The sequence below is a fragment of the Lampetra fluviatilis genome, chromosome 24, assembly GCF_964198595.1.
Source record: "Lampetra fluviatilis chromosome 24, kcLamFluv1.1, whole genome shotgun sequence".
NCBI classification, from domain to species: Eukaryota; Metazoa; Chordata; class Hyperoartia; order Petromyzontiformes; family Petromyzontidae; genus Lampetra; species Lampetra fluviatilis.
This window is the reverse complement of record NC_136298.1, coordinates 10476888-10492300: the sequence shown is the minus strand read 5'-3', so window position 1 is coordinate 10492300 and position 15413 is coordinate 10476888.

The window sequence follows — 15413 nt, the reverse complement described above, 5'->3', positions numbered from 1 at the left end:
TATGTGAGTTTACTGGCTACTATAGGACAGGCACCCTCACAATGGAACTGATCACAATCAAAGGTAAGACAATATTAAGTCATAGAATATAAATTTCCATTCAAAATTAAAATTAATACATTTTCATTATATTTCATTTTCATTAAAAATTAAAACGTATATTTACATATATTTAGATATACATTTATTTATGTAAATTATATGAAATGAAAATTTATATAGTCTACGTATGTATTCTATTTATATTTAATTTTCATTAAAAATGAAAATTTATATATTTATATATAAATGTATATATATATAAATTATATAAAATGAAATTTATATATTCTACGTATATATTCTATTCATATTTAATTTCATTAAAAAAGAAAATTTATATATATTTATATATAAATGTATACATACATAAGTTATATAAAATGAAAATTTATATATTCTACGTATTAACACGTTTCAGCATCTTATTAAAATGAAATGTCGGACAGTATTGTTCATGATTGTGACGTAAATGCCAGAGTGAGTTTATGTTCACATGAACGATTGTTACTGCTGCTGCACATACAAGCTGTCATGTCTGTAGCATTCAGCATTGGATGCGCATCATCTGATTCTCATTGCCCATCATGCCATCGCCCTTGCAGATGAAAGCCTAAGTGTTCCATCATGTGAACGGTCGTGTCACAGCCACATTCACGGGAATATTGCCGTGTTTTTTACTTGTGGAACTGATATCTTTGACAATGATTGGTTTATCAATAAAAATTGAGTTGCACTGGTATTACATTCACTTGTTTTATTACAGTAATGTAGTCCAAATTATTGAAGAGACATATACAATAGATAATGTATAGCGTACTTACTTATATTTACGCAATATTTCTCGCTAATTTAAACAGGTTTAGTTTCTTTCAAGTTGCCATATGAAAAGTTCACGTGAGAATTACGAGTAGCGCTGCTGCTGTTGGCCATTCAGAGTCCTGCTCTGAGTTCACGTTCACAATCAGGTTTAGGTCGAGGGATTTGGGTTTAGACAATTCCTGGGCCAGTGCTTCTCGTGATCAGTGGCCACGTGGTCTCCTCTTCACCCCTTCACCATCCCCACCCTGGAGTCTCTGTGCTCTGCTGCTGTAATCACGAGTAGAGGAGCAGTGCAGGAGGCATTCCATGATCTCAACTGCGCTGTGAGGACTCCAGGCTCCGATCTCCTGGAATCTTATCACAGTTGTGGATTCCACGTGACCAGGGATAAGCCATACCTCAAACCTCAGAACGATTTGTATTCTAGTTTGGCTTGTGATTTTGAATCAATGAGTCGTAAATATTGATTTTTGTTTCGTGTTCTTTAGTTTTGTCCAACACATCCGACACCGTAGCAGAAGGAGAGAGCACCAGTCTGACCTGCCAGCTCTCTAGCGACTCCTATGCACACATGGTCAGATGGATTCACAATGGGATTGAGATCAGCCATCAAAGCAGCATCGTGTTGGTGAAAGTGAACGCTGCTCAGAGTGGGTTGTTGAAGTGTGCCGTGAAAAGGGAGAGTGGAGAGATCTCAGAGGTAGCGTACAATGTGAACGTGCTGAAAAATGGTAAATACACATCTCACGTTACTTCAGTTACATTATAAAAGCACATAGTGAGAATAAATACTTTGATCAAGTACATGAATTAAGTTACATCTTGCGTGTATTAAAAAACACTTACATTGATTAAAGGAATTGGTGAGCTTGACACAATGTCCATGCTTATACCTGCAGCTGTAAGATATGTATCTGTGCGCCTTTTAGCGTCATTTGGTCTAACACCATGTGAGACTAGGCTCTAGGAAAAGCTGTCTCGAGTGTGGACCAATCAACTTCAAGGACAGTGTATACATTACTAGAGTTATGTTTTTTTTGCATTACGACTGCAGGTATTGTGGTCTATGCAAACATGACTCCTTGTAAAAAAAAAAGGTGTCAGTTTTGTTGCCAGATAAAAGGGTAAAAAACTCCAATTATCATATGTATCTGTATTGTGGCATCCTGTATTTGTTTGGTTGTCGATTAAACTATTAAACTATTGTTTTTACACGATTTGCAGACTCAGAGCATCAGGCAACCAGGAATTACGCGTCTCAAATTGGTGAAGGAATCACGTTGCCCTGCAACGAGTCTGACCCTGGGTTTGTGTGGAGGAGCTCCTCCAATGAGTCTCGTTCGGTCACCTGGTACTGGAGGCCACGTGGTGACAGCACAGTCCGTACGATACTCGCGGCTCACCCAGCCGGACCTCACGCTGCATTCAGTTCCCACCTCAACTCCAACGTAAACATCTTGTCCTCGGCTTTTGACGACGACGACTTTTCTCTGACCATCTCAGTGGTGAATGATGATGCAGGGGGGGTTTACACTTGTCAGGTTGAAGGATATTTCCGATCATGGCGGTTGGAAATGGAGTTGATTACGTCACAAGGTACAAGACTTCCCATTTTTGTCATGGAAAACAAACACTTTGCTCTATTTTTATTATCTAAATTACATCTCCCGCTTTTACGATATAATCACTGGCTCTCAATATTAAATTGCAGTTCGGGAAAGTTAATTTTAATCTAAAGCTCTTGTTACGTCAAAGTATACGGCTGTGAAATGCATGTTACTGCACTCCTTTCATTCTATGAAAATATAAAATGTGTTTATGAAATTACTTAAATTATTTCATCGTTTATTTAGTTCATGCATTATTTTGTATTTCGCAACAGTTCCAGGGGCATCTTCGTACGTGTTGGTGGCTGTTGGAGTGGTGCTGGCTGTGTTGCTCTCTGCTGGAGCTGCTGTTGTTGCTGTGTTGGGCTACAGAAGAAGGAAGCTCAATGCAGGTCATTGGCACCACCCACCACTCTACAACCAAACAGCATTCCTCACACTGAACCCCGTTCACCCAATACACGTTGCGTAGCTCCTTTAAGGGTCACTACAACCGCATGTCATTTCAATAATGGAGGAGGGGGTTACCCCTTGTCTGGGATCGCTGTTGATGTCGGCATTGCTGCGGTGTCTCTATGTGTGGCTGTCAGCCTTGTGCGCTACACACAGCAACACTCGTGCAGATGTGAGACCATCCACACGTCGCTGCCAGCAATGCCTCCTCCTAGCAGGGGAAACAGCTCTCGTTCATTATGACCCAGCCGAGAGCCACTTGAGAAGCTGCCATTGAGACCCGTGTACACCGTCTATGTGTAAATGTTGGTAAACTTTTTAAGAGTTGTGGGCAATGAAAGAAAACGTAATATTTAAAATTCGTTCCAGAATCAAATTAAACGTTTGGTATTTAAAAGAAATTCAGTAGTGTGTGCTGACCACCACAGTTTTAATAGCATGTGGTCTGTGTGTTCAAAGAGGTAAACCACACCTTTTGTTTTGACAAGTATATATATTTTTTGTGGAAATAACACTCGTTCAGTTTGGCTAACTCTATGCGAGACAAATATGTTAACTCTTGGTTTTATTTCGATTCAATTAAAAACACTATTTCATATTCTTAGCAGAGTCTCAGCCAGAGCAAGACAGTGCTTATCAAGGATTGAACTTGCAATCGATGATGAGGGATGGTAAGTTTCCGCATTTATGCGGCACTATTTTCCACCCATATGCAAAACACACTTACTTCACAGTGGCCAGACATCCCTTTGCAGGACGCACTTGAAAAATATTCTTGAGACTCTGGCTTCCCAGGATACATTAATAGCATAACAACTTCAATATGCTTTGATCTATACGCTTTGTACCATTACAGGTTCACAGTTTTGTTTAAACGTCAGATTCAATGAAATCATACCCATGTTATTTGAAGATTTCCTGATAACTACATTGAATAAACAGTTCATGAAGTTGACAGTGAAGCACAGGCTACCGTAGTGCAGGCAAAAGAGCCAAAACAAGAACACGCGTTGTCACCGTTGATGCTTTTGCCACCTCACATTCGCTAATGGGTCGAGAGGAGTGGCATCGCCGTGAAGTCCACAGTGGAGTTTTTGTTTCACGACAGGTCCTGATCCCCAGCGAGGAAGCGACTACGAAGTGCTGGAATCGCCATCGGTGACCAACAATGGTAGTAGCTGTCACTTGTTCACGCGTCGCTATGTCACGCACTTTGTGACGACGAGGATGTCTGCTGTCACGTGACGCTTGCGATCGTCAACTGAAGTCAGATGGCGCTTATGAATTACAACGTATTAATTACAATGTATTAATTGCAACGTATACATTACGACGTCGAAATTACGACCTATAAATTACGTTTAAATTACAACGTATAAATTACGACATAAATTACGATAAATTGTTTTTTTACTCTTTTATCTGGCAATTGTTTTTTTTACCCCCTTTTATCTGGCCAGATAAAAGGGGTTAAAAAACCAATCATCATATTTTGCTACTGGCAAAGGAAGTTCCAATGGTATGAATGACAACGTCAACAACTTGCTGGCAGATGCCTCCCGGCAGGAGCGCGAAGGCCACTACCAAGCCCTCAAGCTGCAGCGGAAGGAGGCAGAAGGCAGAGGTGTGGACTCGAGTCATGTGACTTGGACTCGAGTCAGACTCGAGTCATGAATTTGATGACTTGCGACTCGACTTGGACTTGCATAACAATGACTTTGTCCCACCTATGAGATGTGGACTCGAGTCATGTGACTTGGACTCGAGTCAGACTCGAGTCATGAATTTGATGACTTGCGACTCGACTTGGACTTGCATAACAATGACTTTGTCCCACCTCTGGCAGAAGGTAGAGGGCGCACGAGACGACCTGCAGAGAGCGCCACGTGGCCCCACTTCACTTTGGCCATCGACCACAACATCGCCAGCGGCAGGCGCTGCAATGTTGCTTAACTTATTGAGAGTCCAAGGGACACGTCCACTGATTTCATCCATCCACTCCATTGGAGTTTATTTGCTTGTGCTGTTCAACTATTTTTTAATCGTGTACTTTGGTCATAATTACGTTGTTGATGCTGGAATGTAAACTCGTATTCCGTTTGTTGCAGACGAATATGACAATCTTAACGTGTGACGCGAGGACGGCACGGGCCTTGTGAGTACAGTATATTTTTCTGGGGTTATTTTCATTGTTCTATGAAATTAATACAACTCGCAGAGTTTAAGCCATACGATGCAAACAAATCAACAATTAAAAGAGAGATTGGGAGGCTGAAGAAAGCTGGAGATGCGGAAATGACGCCAACACCATCCGTTAAGGTTTTACCTGGTTAATAACATCCTTCCAATGATTGCTCAATTTGTATCCATCTTCTCGGTTGAAGTTACGTCTATGTTTATTTATGTGTACACCTCAGTTGACTGTAATTCACTTGGTAAGGCCAAATCAATGACAAAGTCGAACGCTGTCTCATAGTTGTGTTTGTACCGCACGCTGTGCCTCATTGTGTCCGCTAGGGGGCCCTGGCCACTCGTGCCCGTGAGGCGCCGTCTGGGCCTCCCAGCCCCAGCGGTGGCCCTCGGGAAAGGCGGCCGTCGCTCGCATCTCCAGGGGATCTCGGCTGCTTCTTCCGGACCCAGCTTTAGTTTTCGTTGAGCACACAAGTGGTTTGTAGAGGCCAAAGGGTGTTTCAAAGGCAGTGGCTTGCTCGTGGCTCTTGATGTGAAGCGGTGAGGGGGGGGGATAACAAAACCACAATCGCTTAGCCCACTTACAGGTGACGCTTGGACGTCCAGCATCAGCCGCCATGGTGTCTCTGCCAAAGGCAATATCTACATCAGGGCCACTTAGGAACATCGATGTGAATGTTTCCCACAAGGCCAGCACGCATTTTTTGTCGTTCTAAATACATTTTCACTTAAGATGGTCCTGGTTTCTTACGTCAAAATGTTCCACCCTACGAAGTTGCCTCCTTCACCATGACACATCTGTGCCTGCTCACGATTATTTTGTAGTTTTATAGCCGTAGAATTATTGTTTGATACTGCTAAGAAGTCGCTTTTCATTCTGCTGTACCTTTAAAAGCCATATATATCGTACAATAATTTTCAAAATGTAGCAAGACAAGTTATTGAACTTGCGACTCCTGCTTGTCGTTAGTGGCAGGAGTGGCACCACACTGACTGCTTGGAAACCTGCTGAGTAGAGTCGCGTTTGACCGTAACGTTAATATGTTTGCATGCAAAATGTTCGTGCATAGCAAATTAATATTTTTTTATACTAATACCCTCAGTCTCGTGTATGCATCAACCACACTATAATGATGAAATATTCTTCAAGGTTTTTGCTATGCAAGTAGAATAGTGACTGCCTGTTGTGTGTAAGATAAGGCTGCATGGGACGTATGTGCAGCACCAGGGGGAAACACAAGGGAAGGGAAGTAATTACCCTGCCCATTTCTGTTCGTGATATTTTTATGAAAATTCAAGTTGACATTGTGAAATGACCACTTCATACGCAAGTACCCAGCCTGACAACGTGAAGCAGAAATGGCTGCGATGAAAGTGTTCATCTTTTATATTGGTAGAAACCTTCGAACGGGCCATGCCTCATCATTACAGAAGTGTAACATATGGTCTAAAAGTAAACATTCACCTGTCAATGTGATACGGTACGTGTCTCTTTATCGTAACACGTGGGATTGAAATTTACACCACATAACGGCAGTGGACAATATTGAGTAATTTACACATATCTGTAAGTATCCACGAGTAATAATGTTGTTGAAGTGAGAAATCCACCCCAGTGTCCCACAGTTGGCTCTGTGGTGGCTGCTGCTATTGAATGGATCCAACGGGGAGCAGCATCACCTGAGCCTTGGGTCAAACAGCAGCAAACAGCGTCCAGAGACGGGCTCTGACCTCATGACCAAGGAGGCAAATGCTGCACGGGCTGAGAAGTCCATTTTTGAGACTCCTCGACCTGTATGAATGAGCGATACACATTTTCCAAATGCTGTGCAGTTACTTTTATGGAGCCGAGTATATTTCCATGTAACATTGTTTTAGTTCGATGATGTTATTTACTTGATTTAAATTCACGTTTTGAGTTATCAACAATCCAGTATTAAGATGGTTCTATGCATATTTAACATTCGGTGTATTGTAATAATCGCTGAAGGTTCGTAATCTTTCAGCTGTGTTCAAAAGCAGAAGTAACAAAGTGTGCTGTGCTGTTCACACGGAATGCGATTTAATGAGAAATCCTTCTGGCTTGGGCTTCAAATATAAAGACGTGAAAACAAAATGCGTGGCTATTCAAATGCTCATTAGTCGTCATTGCCAGCTGTTATTACGGTTTTTCTGAATAGAAGTCTACGACTGTAAATGCAACAGTTGTAACATGGACGAATTGTCTGGGTTTTTACCTTGTGAAACAAGGAACGGTCATGGTATTTGATAAAAAACGAAATCTGTATTTGTTTCGGTTGTATTGTTCAACTTGATGCTGTAAAGCAAGTTGTAATTCTGCTTTTCTGTACTTAAAAAAACAAATGACAAGTATTTATAATCTATTGGCTGTGCAAGGAAAGTTATGGAGCTTGCTCCATCTACCTGCAGTGCTGTTTACCAGCGAACCATTCACATCATCCTTGTTCTGATTCAAATGGAGAGCACCCACAGAGGGTCTGGTAGTAGCAACATTGACCGTTTGAGCAGGGAGAAGGGCTGTGTTTAGACGTCTTTACCCCCGGGACACCGGATCAGAAAATACCCCCCCCCCCTTTCTGACATTAAAACAACGTAAGAAATAACACTTAATGAAGCAAGTATTCATGTTATTTCTTTTATATATTCTTTTTTCTATCTACGTGACTTTACCGAAATAACCATAGAGTATTCATTGTATTCTTGTTAAAACAATTATACAGAATTAATAAAGTCATATTTCTGAATACAGATTTTGTTTGTTATATTTATTGGGCCTCTGGCGTTTTGGAGCCTGGACAAATGTCCCATCTCGCTGCACGCTGATGGGGCCCTGCGGCACTGCTGAGCCTTAGGTCAAACAGCAGCGAGCCAGCGTCCAGGCAGCGCCTCCGACTTCATGGCCAGGGAGGCGGATGGCGCATGGCGCATGGACGCACACCACCAGACTTGACGTGCACGGACGCGAATTGAACACGCACGTTCCAAACGGCGTCAGGCGACTCTTCTATACCCAAGCACGTTCATGGTAATTAATGTTAGTTATGAATTCGTATTTTATTTTAGGTCAATAAATTACTTTTTGAGCACGATAACAGTGGTAACTTTTTTTTATTTGGCGCTGAAACAGTAAAAGGAAGTGTGATGATGAATTCGTGCTCTTGAGAGAGTCTGGGGTTTGGTGTGGGAGCTGTGGTTGGAAGTGAAACCTCAGCGAGCTGTGGGTGGGATGTCTCGACTCTTCAACTGAAGGCGGCAGCAGGAGCGACATAAAACGTGGTGCGTGCTGAGAACTGAGCAGACGGCGCCGTGGCTCTGAGCCATGGACACGGGGACAAGGAGGCGTGCGGTGTGGATGAGTGTTGTCATCTGCATCTTGTCCCGCATCAGTGAGTTATTTTTCACGTGCTGTTATACACCACACTGTGTTTACGTACAGTATGTACGTTCAACTTGTTGCGCACCGTACATTTAAAAACCGTACCGGAGTGTTCAATATTTATAATTTGCCGTTTTGTCGTTTCACTTTTGAAGCGAGTGTTCATTTACAGGCATCCTCCACAGAGTATTTTGTTGGTGTGGGACAGGAAGCCACCTTTACATGTGACAAAAACACACCAGGATGGACACAGCACGACAATCCCAATATCAGATATCTCACCTGGCGGCGTGGTGAAGACAGTGGAACAACCGAGATCGATTTAACAAACTCACGAGAGGCCAGGATAACAGCCACTGAGGATGATTATAGCTTTTCTATCCAAATAGCAAATGTGCAGCACAGTGACGCTGGGTTTTACAGTTGCCTGGTTGTAAGGGAATTAGGAACAGAGAGTCTCACGATGGAAATTATCACAATGAAAGGTAAGGAAATGTGTTACACTATTTTGCACAAGCACCCTTCCTACACTTCAAAGTGAAATGTATGATTATTTGTTGTACATTTTTAATCGTGATATTGTTTCATCACATTTCATCCGTGAAGAACAAGTTGTGGTTTAAACGCCGCAAAGAGTTGACACGAGGTTGATGCGTGGCGCTGGTACTGCACGTGACGAGCCCTGCCACTGCAATGCCAGCGGTAGATTGTCCTCGCTGCCTCACGTCCTCTGCCTCACCGTGGCACTGCGACTCGTGGAGGTGACACGGCACAGACTTCCTATCGCTCCCACGGTGGTATTGCACCGGGAGTCATGTGCGGCGTTCTCCGAGCGAAGCCGCGCGTTTACTTGCAGGAGTGTCAGTGCAACAGGAGACGTTGGTACTGATGCAGGCCCCTCACACCGCCCCCTGTCACACATCCCGTCAGGTCCCTGTGGTGAACGGGGACCGGTTAGGAGTCGCCCAGACTCGCTGAGCGTCGCTGCTGTGGTCTCGTCCACAAGAGGAGTAGTGGAGGCGTCTGGAGCACGGAGTCGCTGCTGATGTCTGAGTTTGTTTTACTGCTTTTGCTTTCTTTAGTTTCAGCCAACCCATCCCTCTCTGTGACAGAAGGAGAGACTGTCACATTGAAGTGTGACATCTCAAACACTGCCTATGTTCACAAGATAGTTTGGACTCACGGTGGCATTGAGATGAACAAAGGCAATTCTGTACTGATATTACGCAAAGTCAAACGATGTCAAGAGGGAGAATGGACATGTGGTGTAAAAACCCAAACTGACCAAGCCTCTGCTTCTCTCGATTTGAAAGTCTCATCACAGAGTAAGTGTATTCAGGGATTGATTTCAGCTGGAGCTGTCTGGGGTTGATCCCTGGAAAATATGTATCCCTTCCCCTCTCTTCCTTTTGCTATCCCCATCAGTTGGGGGAAGGGGTGGGGGGGTCCAGGGGTTTGTGCAGCCCCAGAAATGTTTCAAAATAAATGAAGCCCTCGGTGAATTTAATTTCTCACCGGGATCTGTTAACAATGTGGTTAATTTGCGTTACCAATGCAATCAGTATCTTCTAAATGTGATGAATATGATGTATGTGATACATCCCCTGTGGAGGTGTGATAACTTAAAGTATCATTAAGATTGTCAAATGTTTGTCCGTAATTTCAATGTTTAAAGTGTAATAATTTCTCGGTTTTATATTTTTGTAGATGTTTGTGAAGTAAAGGAACCTGCTCCCAGAAAGTATTTTGTTTCTGTGGGCCAGACGGTCATTTTGCCATGCGTTGAATCTGATCCAGAATTTAAATGGGAAGATCACCCTTCCTCTGACCGGGCTGTGATCTGGAAATGGGTGAGGCAGGGTAGTGGCAGCGCAACGATTGTCCAGTATCAAAAGCAAACTGGTCAATGGACTAGAGATGTAAGGAAAAATACCGCTATAGCACTGGTTTCCAGAATAACAGCATTGAAGTCTGCTTTTGATCAAGACAGCTTCTCTATTCAAATCTCAAACGCACAATACAGTGATGCTGGGCTCTACATTTGCCACTTTGCTGGCTACTTTAGAACAAGCAGCTTAACACGAGAACTTATCACAATGCAAGGTAAATTATATTTTACTATTTTGTACAAGCATATTCACTTAAATATAAAAGTCGAATGCATTTCATTATTCATTGTGTACAATTGCTTTATTAATAGTCCATGAATGTAAACTGCTACCAATTATTATTTGGTTCTTTCGGTAAAGTCACGTCGAAAGATAATATAACACGACATTTCGATTGCAACACAAGCAATCGTCATCAGGTAGAAAACAAACCTAGTGAACTTAAAAATGATTGTGACGTAAATGCCAGAATGAGTTTATGTTCACATGAACGATTGTTACTTCTGCTGCACATACAAGCTGTCATTGCTGTTACATTCAGTATTGGATGCGCATCATCTGATTCTCTTTGCCCATCATGCCATCGCCCTTGCAGATGAAAGCCTAAGTGTTTTATCATGTTAACGGTCGTGTCACAGCCACATTCACGTGGGAATATTCCCGTGTTTTTTACTTGCGGAACTAAAAATGTTGTTGCACTGGTATTACTTTCACTTGTTTCATTACAGTAATGTTGTCCAAATTATTGAAGAGACATATACAATAGTTAATGTATAGCGCACTTACTTATATTTACACAATATTTCTCGCTAATTTAAACAGGTTTAGTTTTTTTCAAGTTGCCATATGAAGAGTTCAAGTGAGAATTACGAGTAGCGTTGCTGCTGTTGGCCATTCAAAGTCCTGCTCTGAGTTCACGTTCACAATCAGGTTTAGGTCGAGAGATTTGGGTTTAGACGATTCCTGGGCCAGTGCTTCTCGTGATCAATGGCCACGTGGTCTCCTCTTCACCCCTTCACCATCCCCACCCTAGAGTCTCTGTGCTCTGCTGCCGTAATCACGAGTAGAGGAGCAGTGCAGGAGGCATTCCATGATCTCAACTGCGCTGTGAGGACTCCAGGCTCCAATCTCCTGGAATCTTAGCACAGATGTGGATTCCACGTGACCAGGGATAAGCCATACCTCAAACTTCAGAATGATTTGTACTCTAGTTTGGCCTGTGATTTTGAATCATTGAGTCGTAAATGTTGATTTTTGTTTCGTGTTCTTTAGTTTTGTCCAACGCATCCGACACCGTAGCAGAAGGAAAGAGCATCAGTCTGACCTGCCAACTCTTTAACGAGTCCTATGCACACATGGTCAGATGGATTCACAATGGGATTGAGATCAGCCATAAAAGCAGCCTCGTGTTGGTGAAAGTGAAGGCTGCTCAGAGTGGGTTGTGGAAGTGTTCCCTGAAAAGGGAGAGTGGAGAGATCTCAGAGGTAGCGTACAATTTGAAGGTGCAGAAAATTGGTAAGTACACATCTCACCATACTTCAGTTCCATCATAAAAACACTGCAATCACATACTGAACATAAATATAATTGGTTTTTTACCCTTCTATCTGGCAACAAAACTGACACCTATTTTAACTGCAGTTTTGTTGCCAGATAGAAGGGTAAAAAACCAATTATCATATTTTTTACTGGCAAATGAGGTTCCAATGGTGAACATAAATACTCTGATCAAGTGTGTTACGTTTCATCCTATATATAAACTGCAGTTATTGCCATCATTCTAAATTGCAAAAGAAATTAATACACATGAAAGAAGTCTCTGGCCCTTTTCTTTATCCACAAGGTAAGGTCTTTATTTCACGGCGCGGGTCCACACCTTCCTTCTCGTTCTCTCTCCCGCAAAGCCCCGAACTCCAAACTCCAACTCCCTCTTTTAAACTCTTCCTCGCTCCGTACCTCGTCGCACTCCGTCTCCACCAATCATCACCTCTCTTACCCTCACCTGGCCTCACCATTCCACCTGGCGCTTACCGAACCCTCCAGTTCTTGTCTCTTCTGAACGTTCCGGACAATCCCCTTGCTCCCCGTTCCCTCACCAATCAGAGCGTGGAGTGTTTACTCCAGCCTGCTTGATTCCTCCGTCCCAGGGATCGTGTGAGACTCTCACTGCACGCATCGGACGTACAGTTAAATTGACGAAAGTAATTTGTGAGCTTAAAACAATTTCCATGCTTATACCTTCAGGTGCAAGATATGTAGCTGTATTGTGCCGTCCTGCCTGTTTGGTAATTAAACCATTGCTTTAACACGATCTGCAGGTGCAGAGCAAAACGCAAACAGGAATTACGCGGATCAAATTGGTCACGGAACCACGTTGCCCTGCACCGAGTCTGACCCTGGGTTTGTGTGGAGGAGCTCCTCCACTGAGTCTCGTTCGGTCACCTGGTACTGGAGGCCACGTGGTGACAACACCATCCGTACGATATTCGCGGCTCACCCAGCCGGACCTCACGCTGCATTCAGTTCCCACCTCAACTCCCACGTAAACATCTCGTCTTCCGCTTTTGACGACGACGACTTCTCTCTGACCATCTCAGTGGTGAATGAAAGTTCTGCAGGTGTCTACACTTGTCAGCTGACAGGATATTATCGGTCAGGGAGACTGATGTCGGAACTGTTTACAACACAAGGTACAATACTTTCCTTTTTATAACCTACAACAAAACACTTGACATTATTTTGTACGTTCCAAATTATGTCTCTAATGTTTGAATGATCATTACTCTCTTTCAATGTTATCTTGCAGATCAGGAAAGTAAATTTAAAGCTACAGCTCTTAGTATGTCATACTACGCAGCTGTGAAACACTTTTGAGTAAATGTCCCCACACTGCTTTAAAAAATTGCCCAAACAAAACTGTATTTGATTCCGTAAACTTTTTTTCCATCTCAGTTCTTGCAGTTTTCATATTTTGTATTTCGCATTAGTGCCATGGGCATCTCCGTACGTGTCGATTGCTGTTGGAGTGGTGCTGGCTGTGCTGCTCGCTGCTGGAGCTGCTGTTGTTGCTGTGGTGGGCTACAGAAGAAGGAAGCTCAATGCAGGTCATTGGCACCACCCACCACTCTACAACCAAACAGCATTCCTCACACTGAACCCCATTCACCCAACACACGTTGCGTAGCTCCTTTAAGGGTCACTACAACCGCATGTCATTTCATTAATGGAGGAGGGGGTTACCCCTTGGCTGGGATCGCTGTTGATGTCGGCATTGCTGCGGTGTCTCTATGTGTGGCTGTCAGCCTTGTGTGCTACACACATCAACACTCGTGCAGGTGTGAGACTATTCACACGCCACTGCCAGCCATGCCTCCTCCGAGCAGGGGAAACAGCTCTCGTTAATTATGACCCAGCCGAGAGCCACTTGAGAATCTGCCATTGAGACCCGTGTACACCGTCTATGTGTAAATGTTGGTAAACTTTTTAAGAGTTGTGGACAATGTAAGAAAACGGAATATAAAAAAATGCGTGCCAGCATAAAATGAAACGTTTGGTATTCAAAATAAATTCAGTAGTGTGTGCTGACCACCACAGTTTTAATAGCATGTGGTCTGTGTGTTCAAAGAGGTAAACCACACCTTTTGTCTTGACAAGTATATTTATTTTTTGTGGAAATAACACTCGTTCAGTTTTGCTAACTCTATGCGAAACTAAAATGTTAACCCTTGGTTTAATTTCGATTCAATTAAAGACACTATTTCATATTCTTAGCAGAGTCTCAGCCAGAGCAAGAAAGGGTTTATCAAGCATTGAACTTGCAATCGACGATGAGGGATGGTAAGTTTTTACGCATTTATGCGGCACTATTTTCTACCCATATGCAAAACGCACTTACTTCACAGTGGCCAGACATCCCTTTGCAGGACGCACTTGAAACATAGTCTTGATGTTGCACACTCGAAATGAAGGACGTGGGCAGGTGCTCGAAATCGGGGGCAAGCACATTTATTGTGGTTAATAGCAATCTTGTGAAGAACAGCACCGTCACTCTGTAAAATGCACCAGCACGTGGCACACACAGCAATTATTCCGAGTCGCCATTAACCATGTGGCTAGTGTATCCGCGCGGTCATTCAATAACCCTCCCAGGCCACCTACAGGCCCAACTCAAACTCAGTCATCCCATGCTGCTGTACACACATGCATTGATGCACTGCACAGCACATCAGGACTTTCACAGAACCACACTTTACTCCCTTGCTGCACAAGGACATAATTAAAAGAGTGATCCATTCCTAATGTGCCACACTGAGACGCTGGCTTCCCAGGATACATAAATAGCGTAACAACTTCAAGAACCTTTGACCTATACGCTTTTTACCATTAAAGGTTCACAGTTATGTTTAAACGTCAGATTTAATGAAATTATACTCATGTTATTTGAAGATTTCCTGATAACTACATTGAATGAACAGTTATTGAAGTTAACAGTGAAGCACAGGCTACCGTAGTGCAGGCAAAAGAGCCAAAACAAGAACATGCGTTGTCACCGTTGATGCTTTTGCCTCCTCACGTTCGGTAATGGGTCGAGAGGAGTGGCATCGCCGTGAAGTCCACAGTGGAGTTTTTGTTTCACGACAGGTCCTGATCCACAGCGAGGAAGCGACTACGAAGTGCTGGAATCGCCATCGGTGACCAACAATGGTAGTAGCTGTCATTTGTTCACGCGTCGCTATGTCACACACTTTGTGACGACGAGGATGTCTGCTGTCACGTGACGCTTGCGATCGTCAACTGAAGTCAGATGGCGCCTATGAATTACAACGTATTAATTACAATGTATTAATTGCAACGTATACATTACGACGTAAAAATTACGACCGATAAATTACGTTTAAATTACAACGTATAAATTATGACATAAATTACGATAAATTGGTTTTTCCCTTTTTATCTGGCAATTGTTTTTTTTACCCTTTTATCTACCCAGATAAAAGGGTAAAAAAAACAATTCTC